The 14,542-nt window shown below is 38.3% G+C and overlaps 1 protein-coding gene and 1 long non-coding RNA gene across 6 annotated transcripts in view; one reads left to right on the top strand and one right to left on the bottom strand.

Moving 5' to 3' along the window:
- Positions 1-14,542, top strand: part of LOC135160513 (transcription factor hamlet-like) — a 93,322-nt gene that overhangs the window by 73,226 nt on the left and 5,554 nt on the right. The window contains exon 1 of one of the 5 annotated variants that reach the window (XM_064117131.1): positions 1,776-2,632. The exons of the other annotated variants lie outside the window; for them this stretch is intronic. The gene's annotated coding sequence lies outside the window, so the exon portion shown is untranslated. Of the gene's footprint in view, positions 1-1,775; positions 2,633-14,542 lie in introns of those variants that run through there. 5 annotated transcript variants of the gene reach the window in all.
- On the bottom strand, positions 26-2,009 carry LOC135160525 (uncharacterized). Its single transcript, XR_010298578.1, has 3 exons — positions 1,881-2,009; positions 1,143-1,395; positions 26-1,089 (listed from the first exon to the last, which is right to left on the bottom strand). It is a non-coding gene; the product is annotated as an uncharacterized LOC135160525 (long non-coding RNA).

The raw sequence follows: 14,542 nt of genomic DNA, 5'->3' as shown, positions 1-14,542 counted from the left end.
AGAGTGGTTTAATATTCCAAGGGAATGACAAAACTTCACCGAGGACAAATTACCGGTTCCTCATCGTCTTGCGGCTAGGGAAATGCATTGTTTAAACATTTTATCTGATTTTTGCGTGATTGTTTTATTCACTCACATTACAGAATTTTCCTGTCGGTAAAAAATTCGGGGCAGTGATAATTCCTACACTAAATATTCATATCAGAGCAAAAATTTCTGCTTAAAACTTAGGAATTAATCCATTTAATCATCCCATTATTCCATTCAAACCATTTCTCGAGAACACGACTTAATCTCAATTCACATTGACCAATATGAACGCCTGTGTAGTCTCGTGATACATAATTTTCTTTTTTTTTTTTTCACAAAACCCCACGAGATGTCATGCAACTGACCCTCGACAAACTGCCGTGTTTCGCATGAACTTTCCATGTCTTTAAATCATGTCACGATGGGCAAGAAAACCGGAAGCTCCCGGAGGCCGTAGCCAACTAAATCACCATCCTAATTGGCCTCAGCTTCCCCCGGACCAATAAAAACCAACTTAAAAGCGTAGAAACTTGACCGTCAGGAAGTCGAAAACCGAAACGAGTTCGAGGCCGATTATTTTCCTAATTGATGTCTCCAGGAAATGATTCGTAATATAAAGTAACATTCGATGGTCTTTTAAGTCCTTCAGAGGTGTTTGGAGACGTGTCATGATAATGAATTGGCGCATGACTTAAAACTATTTGTAGACTTCTGGATTCAATTGAGTTGAATTTTCTGTTGCTGAAGTTATAGCCTCGTTCAAATTCATTGTCAACGTCATCGTAATGTCCAATCGTCTTCTCATTCCCCTAAACATGTCAAGGATTAATCCCTGAAGTCGTAATGTTTCTCGATGTGACGCCCTGCTGCGAGAAAAGCGTAACCCAACAGCTTAAAAAGTTGGTAATCAACAAGTCAAAAGCCTGATTAATATCCCCACGAGAGCTACGTCTTTGCATTCATCAAAATATTGCTAATATTAATTCCTGAACTCGTGATATTTCTCGGTATGACGCCCTACTGCGTCTAAAGTTACCAATCCTGTGGGAAAAGTGTAACCTAGAAGCGTAAAAAGTTAATCATCAGGAAGTTGAAGAGTCGAAGCAACTTACAAAACCCATTATTCCTCTAATAACTCCAGCAAAAGGGTTATTCAATATTTCTTCAAGTTCTTCGAAGATGTCTGGAGACATGTCATCAGACCAAATTAGCCAACGATCTCAAACAATCTCCACCTTCCTCCAGATGCTCTACCACCCCATCCATCATCATTGTCCCCAAAATACCAGGGCTGATAATTTGTACATTCATCAGATCATCTCGAGGATTAATTTTTCATCTTGTGATGCTTCTCGCTGTGACGCCCTGCAACGACTAAAGTCACCAATCCTTTTTCCTTTCAGTCTCCACTCCACTCGCCGATAGACGAGTAAGTCAGGTAAGAGTGGGGTGTTGGTACAGTTGCAAATGTGAATTAGTGTATCTGGGAGGTTCACGATGAGAACTCTCATCTGTGTGTTGTATCGGTTAGTGTGGTGTGAGAATAAAGGAAAACCGGTGGGAGGCTTGATACCAGAGAAGGGGATTCATCTGTAAGAGGTAGGGAGGCCAAAGGCTCACGGAGTTGGGAGGCTGGGCGTTAGCAGGAGTGGTAAAATATAGAAGGGACCACACCAAGCAAGTATCACCGAAGAATTGAAGAGACCAAGAGAGATGGTAAGAGGTGATCTAGCTGGTGAGGCATCAAAGGAGAGGGAGGGCAGGTCGCGTGCCGGCGTGGTGCTTGGGATTTGTGCCTCGGCTGCTGGCTATTTCATCCAACATATACCTCTTAGTTGTTGAGTACTTACCTTACCAACGTATATCGGTGTTATTCCACAACGGTACACCAGAATCGCTGGAATAACTCGGTGGGGGAGGGTGGCCGAGGGGACTTGTGGAGAAAAATAAGACAACTATTCAGTTGGGAATTGTCTTAGTCTGGCTGGGACTACCTACTTAGAAAACCCACCCGTAACATCGGTCTCAACCTATCCCCGCCCAAGTTGCCCGCATTTGCGATATTCTTTCGAGACTACAATTCCTACTCCTCGATACAACCACCACCTTCATTCAATCCTTCACCGTCTCCTCATACTACGGTTCACCAGTTGTCGAAGCGAGTGTGTAACGTGCAACAGCCAGGGCTTTCCAGGCTTATTTATTTATTTTTTTTTTTGGGGGGAACTTTTGGCTTCGTTTGTTGACTAATGCCAGCGAACGGGGCATCAGTCAGGACTCGTCTGTCCTGACGACACGTGGATACCTCTGGGATACCTACGAGGATTGTGAATTAGTCTCGTTGAGATTGAGTTCTTATTTTTTTTTTGGGAAATTGACAGAGTGAGGGTGGTGACTAGTGGCTGTCTGAATAATGAAAACATTCTGGTTTTATTCGGTGTTATGAGGAACAGTGAAGTGGTTGGAGATAACACGTGCTTTATCACTGACTGTGCACTGGGATATTTTGAGTTTTATTTCTGGTTTATCTAGTGATACGAGACAAGGTGTGAGTGATCGTTGTCTATCGGCAGCTGATGCCCGTTATGGAATGACGGAGAAGGTAAATTTTATTAGATGACATCGTCAGTTGATTTTTAGTTCATCATGGGGAGCCCTACTACCGGTTTAATATTTATGATGTCAATCAACATGAGGTTTTCAGGATTGAGACGATATCGCTGATTGATGGCCCTGTCCCGTTGTGATTATATTCATTAGGTTATCGATGGTATTCGGCCTAGTTATGTCGAGTGATTAATTTCAAATAGTTTTCATTCACTTGGGCTTGATGTTATCGGGGAGTTTTTATTTTTCACTTGGATTGGGAAATCGCTGAGGTTCCTGGAAGTCTTTGAGGCAGGGAAAATCACGTCGCCCACGTTATTCCTTGTGGCACGGGGACAACGTGTTTACTCGGTTGCCATCGAGATGGTGATGTCCCTCAGCCACTCCCGCGTTAATTTCCTCGGTCATAAATTCAGGTGTATCAACCCTTCTGGGGGAAACGTGTAAATCCATTCATATCACATTTTTTAATTAGTTCAGGCTATTGACGAATAATTGATAATGTCAGGAGAAAGAGAAAAAACATTTTTTATTTCACTGAAAATTGAGGGAAATTTGGAATTTTTATGAGTGAAAAGAGAGGAATTTCTAATAATTATGGAATGTATGAGACTAGTGTTGGCTTTTGGGGGGTTGTTGGGCGGATATTGACAGTTGGCATCGAGTTTTCCAGCGATATATGCGTTTTGTGAGATAAAATATTAGAAGAACAATCATTTGATAGAAATTCGAATGAAATATACTAGAGATTTCAGGTGGAACTCCCCAAAACTTAATTTATTCGTCATTTAGTACCTCAATTTGTCATCTATTCACAAAACTCTCCATTTTTCCACTCTCGTCCGACGTTTTTGTTCTCCTAAATTGCGCCAACAGGACGGGTAAACGCGCTATTTTGAATACCCGACTATTACAAGAATGAGGAGGACAATCGTGAGAAATTCTCAAGCGCATAAGTTAACAATGATGCGGAGGACTTCTGTGATCCCCCGACTGGCGTAAAACGTGGCAATAAAAATGAATTGTCATCGGTGGGAGGAAAGAATTCACCGGAGGAAAAAAAAAAGACAAGAGGAGACGTTGAGGAGTATTTTGAGAGCACAGGCATAAATCACGGAAATTTTAAAATATCGGAGGTGAGAGGTATCTCTGATCAGCTGGACAATAGAATTCGGAGGGTACCGTTAGTGTCCAATACTCTCCATTCATCTCCTCTCGGTTTCATGATGCTTATCTCTATTTTTCAAGAGCTCGACGCATTGTTCTAATATTAAATTATTCGGGATTGAAAATATTTGGGTCAGCGATTTTTCAATTCGTGCCCCATTAAGGACATTAAGGATTTCAGGAATTTATTACTGCTCCCTCAAGCTTCCGGAAACTGCGATTATTTCAGTTCTATTTTCTTATTTTCTTTTCAACTCAGATAAGATAACAAATATTTCTCGCAAAAATTAGGGTGGGGAGGGGGCTTGTATCGCCATTTCAGCCATTTTGGGCTATTGTCCTTTTGCTTAACCGTAAAAGGGAGCTCACGGTGTAACACATATTCTCATCAATCAGAATCGACGTATAAATTGTCGACACCATCATTGAAAATTGAATAGATTTTCATGAATTTTTCCTTGCCGCTGCTAGCCCGGGGTTATAAACAGTGGCCTGAATCTGCATGGATAATCTTTCACGCTTAACATCAACAGTAACCTTCGTCAATGTTTTTTATTCCCCCCCTTAAACTCTCTCAACTCATTTTTTTTTTCTCTTTTCTTCCTCCCTACTTCTCGCGTTGGTACATTTTACCGCTGATCTCGTTGTGATTTCTCGGTCTTACTCTCTCGCTTCCCTTTTTGCTCATGAAATATTCACGCGGTACGACGAAATCATCGTTCACGAGTCAACGCAATACTCCCCTCTTTTTCTTGATTTTCTGTTTTTATTTATTTATTTTTTTTATTAAAAATACCGTCATTTAAATTTGAAAATATTCTTTTAATTAAAGGATCTAGAATCACCGGAATTATCGACATTCGGAGGATTTTATTGTCAATTATTCGATTCAAAATTGGTAAAAAAAAAATAATAATAAATTCTGAAAGCCAAAAAAAAACCTTAACCCAGGGTATTCCCTCAATTTAACATGTGATACCATGAAAGACTGGGAAACAAAATAGATCAGAAAATGTATTATTCATGTCTATTTTTGTTAGAAGTCAACGACCCGAGTTGACAATTTTATTATTCCTCATTCTTCGTGATATCAAGGTAACGAATGAAACGTGGGATCTTTACGTACGAAAGAGAAACTCGATTGTCGCCCATGGGGGAATAAAAGGGAGAACCGTATCACCACCGTTTCCTTTCTTATTCATCTGGAACAGAGGATCGGGAAGTTGATGGGCATGGACAACTGATGTATCGAACGGTGCTGTAAGATCCCGGGGAAATGGGAGAAACAAGGGGAAAGAGAGAGAGAGAGAAATATTGAGCAAGAAAATATATTTCCCCCCGTAGATCTTCATTAATTTGACAAAGAGCATCGTGAGATAGTACTTGTACGTTCAGGTGTTGACGGGGTGTAAAAATAGGTCGGGCGTTATGCAATTGACCTGAATGGCTTTTTTTGACAGTGAGTGCTGGGTAAAAGTTACGTTTCCACCTGCTGATTCCACTCATTGATAAATAATTAAACGTCGAGTTATTTACTTTATGTATTTTAATTTTTCTTTGAGATCGGTGACGATTCGAGTCGAAAAATCACTTGATAATTTTTCAAAAACCCCAAAAAAAAATAATTACAAAAATTCCTCGGAATCATTAATCGATTGAAGTTCTAAAAATATATTCACCTGAATTATCGAGACTTCCATTAACCTTCGTGGAATAATTCAACTAAAATGGCGAAATTTCTCGAAAACCATCCAATTTCAACTAATAAAATCCAACAGGTTGCATTATCCAACACTTTGCACCTTAATTTGTCCCAAGAAACCACTATTTCCCTCTCAGCACCTCATCCCTCCCCGCAGTCAGCACCCACTCATCACAATGTGAATTTTAAACTTCTCCATCAGTCGCAAATGAAGAGGAAAAATGATTAGTTCATCCAGTCTCTGGCTAGTAAGACTCCTTTCATTTCGCAAACTCGGATATCCGCCAGCCCAAGAAGTCATTTCTGCAAACTCCACTCAAAGAAAATTACCCCCCTCCCCCTCCCCTTATTTCTCTTTCTCTTTCTCGGACGAGTCGAGAGCATCAAGTAGTCCTGATCAGTGATATCTCTACCTCAGCCTCACGTTCTATCCTCCTTTTCACATACAACTCCACCTTTTATTTTTCTCATTCAATCTGCCATCTCCAAGCAACTGTTGTACCCTCCCGTGAGAACCATTGTCGTTGTCCTCTCCTTCGGCACTCGTTGAATTTCCACCTCTTTATTCTGTTTTTTTTTCTTCATTTCAACAGTATTTTTTACCGTAAAATCTATCACACCAAAGAATTCCTCCATTCATTCATGAAAATAAACGATTAATTTTTTGACAGATGAAGCCTTTCGTTGAGCGTCTATTATTTATGAAATATCTTTTATTTATAACTGAAGAATGCTTTGGAAAAAAATCTACAAGATAAAAACACCGGCGGTAAAAAAATTAATGAACTTGCATCTTTTTTTAACATTTTTTCACTCATTTCAACAGTATTTCTTAATGAACGGGTTTCCATTAAATGGAATAATTAATTCATCTATTCCTAATCGATAAAGTCAATCTATATATGATGAAAACCATCTATTTAAGTCAAATAAACCATCTTTCAGTGTTCTTCATTTTTTCCAATATATTTTTTCTGAAATAAATGAAAAAACTTGAAATGTATTGATTGAGAAAAGTATTTTTCTCTTCTGACATTTACGAGATAAAAACCACAACAAAAAATTTACAAATTCCAACGTTTCTTTTTTTTTATTTTAAAAGTATTTCTCAACGAAAATGTTTTAATTACACGGAAGAATTTACTCATTTACTCTCCACCGAGAAACTCCTTATTTATTAAAAAAAAAAAACAATCTATTTGCGTCAATCAAAGTACTTCTTTACGTGTCTCTCATTTTTTCCAAGTTATTTTATTTCCAACGATGAAAATATATTGAAAAAAAAATATTTCCAACAAAAATTTTTTTTCTCGAAACTCTCAACATTAAATTCACAACAAACGATAAAAAATCGATCAACTTGAGTGATCGTTGCATCACTGTAGCACGTGGTAATCTCGTAGTCCTGCTGAAAATTAAAAACTTTTTTTTTTTTTTTCACTCCACCTTTTGTTGGGTCACGGGTCATCGTGTTCTCCCGGCGAATAATTCGGTTCATTGTGCAACAAAACGTTGGACACGATTGATTTTAATGGATATCTAATCGATGCTGACAGATTACGAAAGTGCGGCTCTACATTTTTGACGCTGCCCTTTCCCTCGCTCGTCCATGATTCCTCAATGGGATCCGTGACAAATCGACGGGAACAACATTGATTGATTTCTTTGGAAAAGGGAAATTCAGTGTAGGCAGTTGATAACTTGATCCGACACTTGATTTATTTTTCTTTCCTCGTGAGATTTTTTTTCACTACTAGGGCCAATCACGAATGCTAATTCAATCGATTTCTTTTCATTCATCCGGGTTTCAACGGAGGAAGTTGAAAGACTTCGATGATTGATCTGAAATTTGACGTTTTAACATTTTTCTTATCAAACGGTTAATTTTTAATGAAATTATCGAGGGAAGAAATTATCGGAAGATGGTATCGGTTGATGAGTTGAATCGAGTCACTTGAGTTATTTTTCCCCCGTCCGGAATTTTTTTATTCAATATCCGAGCCAATCAGATATGTTAATTCAATCGATTTTCTTCATTCACTCGTATCTCAACCGGAGGAGGAGTTGAAAGACGCGGAGGAAGCATCACGAAATGCGCATTTGTTCTCTTCCGAAATGTCATCGTCCATTGTCTTTTGGCTTAAGCCGATCCATCCACAGCTGTATTAACTCCTCCGTATGTCACTTATTAGGGTCACATTGTCTGTAAAAGTTGATGGGGACTCGTGAATTCATTGGAATATCAATCCACCCTTTTTCCAATTTTAATTCATCGATCAGTAAAAAAGTAGCGGACTGACCCAGTATCACACTTGCCTTTCATAAAACCACTAGACCTATTTTTCCAAAAAGGCAAAATAATTTAATATTCGAAATGAAAATTGCAAGAAGACACTGAATAATTGCCTACGAACCAATAATTTTTCTCTCCGACTTGGATTTTTTTTTTGCTTCATCTCGTATGTGGCTTTCACCAGCAAATTTATCCGGATATTTGAAACCGTTGGATTTGTAAAAACAATGCGTAACGGTTTATTCCTCTTGATTTAATGAAGAGATTGATTTTTACATCTTTAAAGGGGGATTATATTTGAGATACGGGGTTACCCTCGATATTTGTATTTAAATCCATTCCACAGTCTTTCTTACTCAATGTGGCTCACTTCTTCGAAATTCGCATTTTTACGATCTCGTGTATGTATTTGGATCGAATCAAGTGGAACTCACCGAGGAGGAAAGAAACTTCCAAATTAGGCATTAAATAGGACGAGGGACATCTCATTCTGAAGATTAAAAAACGTCTTGAAACCAGGAAATGAATAAATCAATTTTTTTTTATTAATACCGTATACAGAGGGGTTGACCCTTCGCGTCAGCGGACCGAATGATCGTTCCCTTATTCCAACAAAACTTGACTTAAAAAATAGCTAATCATTATTTCGTCCCACCTTTCGCCCTTTAAAGGTTTTATTTTATCCAAAATTTCATTTCGTCCACGATATACCATTTTGACTGGCAGATTACGGAGAGGGGACGTAATTTTTAAAGAATTTTTCTCTTCATGTCGCAATAACGTCGAGGAACGCCAAAAATGGCGAGTGGATAGACATCGGATGAGATGAAGTGAAATTGTCTATCGCTTGAAAACATTTAATTACGATGATAAATAAATTTGACGCCCCATCCGCGATGTATTTCTCACGAGTGCAATGAGTGAATTGGCTTTTATCGTGCATAATCACCCGTGAGACAAAGTAACCGGTGCCTCGTGTAGAGCTATCGAGACCCCAGCAAGGTTGCGTCTAGTATGATACACCTAGTGCACCAGGGAAAAAGGCGCATGCTTGACGCGTGGGTAGTTTAAACACTCTGACATGAGAATAACTGAGCCTCATAGGGACGCTAAGAATAATAAATTATAATCGTCACGGATTATCACCCATGTGTGGCGCATAGGGCGACGCTTGGGTCCTCCCACCGATACCCAACACTGTACATTGATTTCTCGATGTCTAGGTGGAACAAAGACGAAGTCTGCTTTTATTCAGACACGAGAGGATTGAAAAAAAAACATTTTTTGAGTGACATTTCCAAGGAATTTCACAGCGAGACTGCGGGAATTCCTCAGTTCACATGAATTTTTTATCGCACCGTGAACAACTAATATATTTTTTATTACACAGTGCGAAAAGTAATTTTTCCCTCACTTGACGTGTGTTCTCCCACTCGTTGTTATTAAAAAATCGTGTGATACTCGTGGGAAAGCGATTTTTCATCCGTGAAATTATATCAAAGAGTCAAACATCATCATTTTACCGCTCGGCAAATTATTTTTATTTCCATCGAAACAAGTACCTGAGGAAAAATGTTACAATGTCTGTCGGAAATATCAGCTGAAAATGTCCAATACTCCGGTGTTAAAAATTTTCGGCTGACATTTCTCGAAGACTTCCTGGAAAATCAATTCCATTCGGGATTGGATTTCCCTTAAAAAAAGCTCGTCCTTCAGACGACAATTTCCGCAACATCTGTAACAACACCAAATCCGGAGTTTTCCGTGTATCAATCCCACAAATCTCCTCATTAACCCCCTGAAGCCCACGGGGACCAGACCGACGTGATAAAAAAAAAAAACCTCGAGAATCATCTGAAACCTGACAATTAATAAATGTCTCGTTTCAACGAAAAGTGAAAGGGACAATTAAAAAGAAAACAGAATACCACGCCTCAGTTACATCACATTTTTCACGAGACGATAATAAGACTGGAATAAAATTGAAAAAAAAAGGGGGGGAGCAAGAGGGAATAAAAATGAAGGAAAGAGATACTGCACCGGAGAGCTGTTTTATAGCCATTGGGGGCACGCTGGGAGAGCTTTCAGTGCATTATATACCAAAGAAATTGGAGTGGAATAGCGGGTTCGCCTCTTCCTTCGCAGTTGACAAGAACTGAGGCTTCTGGAGCCCCTGTCCCTCGTTTGCTGGTGGGCGAGGCTCTTCTAACGAGTCTCAGTGAACGGTGGACGCCAGGAGTTGAGACTCTTGCATACACCTCGAGGCATCCCAACATCATAAAGACGAATACACGTCGAGGCACATGGGAAATTCTGGTGATTTTTTTTCCCCCTTTTTCGACGATTCTCTTGAAAATTTCGCAAACTCATCTACGGTATTATTGCACATACGTTGGGCAGAGAATATTCCGTTAAAAAATAGGAGAAGTCTAGTTGTTTCACAATTTATCCTGTACCATTATTTCCCAGAGTAAATTTTCAGACGAATTAATTAAGTTGATAGAAAATTAATAGAGGAGTGAAAAATATATTCCATAGGCTTATGTAGGGAATTCCTTCGTACTGCAGTTGAATTTACGGTAATGTATGTACGTGAATGCCCAGAGAAACCATATCAAGGACATGATTCAAGAGCAACTGTGCCCTGTGGCTCATCTCGAAACTTTCTACAAACCAAAAACCTCGGGTATCGCATCAATGTAAATATGAAATTATGAGGTTCGATCCTCCGGCGAAAGGTAAATATTTGACTAAGGGAGAGAAATAATGAACCTGATGAGGAGAAAAAAAAAATGCAGCAATCTGTGGTGAATGCCCGAGGAATGTTGATTTATTCGTCATCAGGAATTGTTGATTATTTCTCACAACTTCTCCCCTAGTCTGTGTATTCACTGAAGCATGAAATATTATCACCTGAAGATGTATTTACACTTGTTCCTTGGGATGACAGAATTCAATGGACTGGAATAAAATGATCCACTGAAATTCTTCCTCCTGATTTTTTTCTATTTATTTGGATGAAATGTTTCAATTCCATAAAATTCATAATTCATTCCAATCAATTACAAACACGAAGGAAATTCCAGTCTAAGATTTGAATAAAAACTCTATTACGGAAAATTCCAATGATTTAGTTTGTCTAATTGAATGAATGCCACTCCAGAAATATTTTTTTAATAATATTAATTAAAAAAACTTGTTTCGTCTCCCTAAAAATTGTTTTCCCAGCTCTATTTCTTTTATCTCGATTACTTTCTACAGATTTCAATAAAAATATATCAATTAGACCCGATAGAATGAATCCATAAAAACTGATACAGTTGAATTTTGACTAATGCCGTCTCTAGATTAAATAAAATCCGATTAATATAATTAAAGACACGAATAAAAGTCCCATAAAGTTTCAAATCAAAATTACATTATGACAAATTCCGACTCCATTCATCTAACAAATTTTCTCAATGGATAGAATTACATATATCCGTAATAGAACAATTTTTTCTCTCTGAAAGTCGTGAGATAAAAACTCCAATTTCCTTCTATTTTTTATGACAACCAGTCAATGGAATTCGATCAAAACTATGATTTATTATTTGAAAAATGTGATATTACACTCAATTCCTCATAACGTCTGTCTCTTTCTCCATCGATAAATGAATTATCAGCAATAGTAAAAAAAAAACTAACTCCAACTCAATGCGAACATTTCAGAACTTCAGCTGTTGCTATTTCACGAAACTTCCACGAAAAAAAAAAACATTATTTCCTACTTTAATCTATAAAATTGGTCTGTGTCGACACAACTTTAATCCTCAAGAGAGGGACCTACATCAGTGAATGGTGTAGACTTTCCACTCTGTACCTTCCGGGCATCGTCACATTCCCCAATACTCTGTAATTAAGGATTTTCACCCATTGTCAGCCCCACAAATTTTCCACTCTGTCCGTCCCAGGTAGTGGACTATTGCATTTCCAATCTCTCTCGAGCATTTTATTCTCAACTGATGCGACTCCTGGTGAGATGGACACTTTGTTCTCTTTATGATTGATATTTTTTACAACCACGTGCCCACTGACAGGTTTCTCTTTCATCCGGGGGAACGAGGTGGAGCCCCGGGATCGGTCTAGTTTAACTGGAGTAACTGGAGACCACAACGGTACATCCAGTTCTTACACTCAGTCTTTCTCTCCTGTTCCGTGATTCTAGGTGGACACTGAATTTATTATTCAGGGAATTGCATTCTGCGGAGAGTTTAGCATTTGATGGATTACAGGGCTCAATCTGGGGTTGAATTTCAATGAGTTGGTGCCAGTGCTGCAAAAATATCAAGGAAAACTAATGAAAAAACCGTTGTTCCCCTTACTATCTTAATTTTCCACTGAAAATAAAACTTAATTAGCTTTCAAACTCTTCCCGAAAATTTCGAATGAAAAATTTACGAAAATATCTACCGCAAATACATAAGTCAGTCTCAACGATAAATAAAAAAATGTTTTTATTCACAAATTGAGTCACCAGTTTCTCCCTGTCATTTTCCCAACAAATGCACGTCATCGGCATGGGCTTCATAGAGTCATTAACTCAATTCCTGAAAATTAAACTTCTTTCTTAGGCCGATGAATTATTGGACAATGATAGTATATCCTCTCCTTAGTAGAGACTCCATAACCATTACAAGACTATAAACCGTTGATAAACACTCATGAGAATTTTATAGTAGTCTCGGTGAATTTTCACCTCTGAATATTTATCCTCGGAAATTCTTATGGATTAGTGCCTACTAATGGCGGAATCATGGGGCTCCCCCGGCGACGAGAAAATCATAGTTCATTTGATGTTGCGGTTTTCATGCTGGTTACAACGCTGGGGGATATTAACGTCGTTTAATTAATAAAATACTGCGGAGAAATGTTTGCTTTTCGCGCGTTCCAATTCCCCTCTTCACCTCCCCTACTCCATCATCTATCCCACCCCCCTTACCTGATGGCGTGGAATTTTTTGATCGTTAGGGCGAATTAAGAGATCAGGAGTTTTAAATTGTTGGAGATCGTGAGTTTTTTGTAGTGTTATGCATGCAGGCATGATTAAGTAATTCTCATGAAAAATTGCTAGATAAGTAGACGGAGATTGCTACATAAATTTATGGGTTTATCTGGGGAGAAAACGACATTAATTTTTTTTCACAATTTTTTATACCCCTGGCCCCTCTCCCCCTATTTTTTTTAACGAAAATTCTGGTGAGATGAAAGTATTTCAGAATTTTATCACCCCCTCGGAGACATTGAAAACGTAAATTAAATTTATTCGGTTCTTAAAGTGAAACACACTTGCATGCTGTAAATTAAAGTTATCAGTCTCAAATCACTTCGGACTTGGAGTTGGGATAAGCCATTAGTTCTGAATAAAGTGCGCGAATGGTCTTAATGGGATTTTATTAATCGTAAATTAACAACATGTCCTTTCTCCCTATTTTGTTGAGGAATCGGCGAAACTAGTACTGTCTCCGAAATTTTTTTAATGTAATCAATCAGTCGATCATTAATAGCAAAAAGAAAAACAAATTGTTTTGATTAGAACATTTTCTCATTCATTTCATTGATTTTCTTTCATTTAAATTAAAAAAAATAAATAAATTAAAGAAAAAGGGCGAATGTTGATGGGGGAGGGGGAGGGCAAAAAAACGGTTTATTCATTTGTATTCTTGAAGAAGAAAAAAATCTCCCCTTCGATGTGGGTGGTTGACACGTTGATACAAAGTAAGCTCGATGTTCTCTCGTATCGTTATAGAGACATCAATGCTGGAGCAGGAAGGCCGGTTGAACGCTGTAAACTATCAGCCCACCATTTACCGATGGTATAAGAGACATCGATGCCCCCTCCTCTCGACTACCAACTAGAGATTCGAATCGAGGGAGATTAAACGCTCCTCCACCTTACGTATGATACAGAGCCTGCAATAACCGGATATTTATTCGATCCCGTTAATTTTTTTCAACTCATAAAAAAAATGAATAAATGGTTTAATATATAGGACGGGGATTATCGAGTCTCGTCATCGGGACCTCGTAAAATAGCTCGGAATTAATTTTGTTGGGGGAATTTTAAAATCGGAGTAATCTGGATTGACGTTTTGGAGAGTTATGTCAATCGATGTTTGTACGCTTGGGCTTTTTAATATTCAAGAGTTTAATGGGATATGGGGGCTTTTGATGGAGGTGAGTTTTTGAGTTGCGAGACCGCGTCTCAGCCAATTATTATTCACCAGGAGGTTTGAAATTCGGTGAAAAGTATTTGGAGTTATTTTTGAGAAGACAGACGGCCGGAGAAATAATAACTCATCAGTCGAATTGCCGTCAGTTAATGAAACCGTTCTCTTCACTGTCTGAACATTTTTTTTCAATAGTAGAGTATTTATTTGAATGAAGAAAATGTTAAAAAAAATTCTTGGGATAAAAATTAGCTCATGAAAAGACGAATGAAAGTGGAAATTCTCATTTCCTGATTATCGCAAATCTATAATAATTTCCGACAAAAATTATCACTGGAATATTCAGGGCCACAGATTCTCCCCTTCCCCATAGCTTTAATTGAATTTTCAACACCTCCCATGAGTCTTGCACCCGATGAATCTCTCTGTGGAAAAAATCAAATCCAAGACTCCATTCACCACGTTGTAGATGATTTATCGTAAAATACCAATCTCGGAGGAATTCCGAGTTGTGGTAGACCGGTAGGTACTTTC

The sequence above is a fragment of the Diachasmimorpha longicaudata genome, chromosome 3, assembly GCF_034640455.1.
Source record: "Diachasmimorpha longicaudata isolate KC_UGA_2023 chromosome 3, iyDiaLong2, whole genome shotgun sequence".
NCBI lineage: Eukaryota > Metazoa > Arthropoda > Insecta > Hymenoptera > Braconidae > Diachasmimorpha > Diachasmimorpha longicaudata.
The sequence above is the reverse complement of the archived record's forward strand: the minus strand, read 5'-3'. Positions and strand labels throughout refer to the sequence as shown.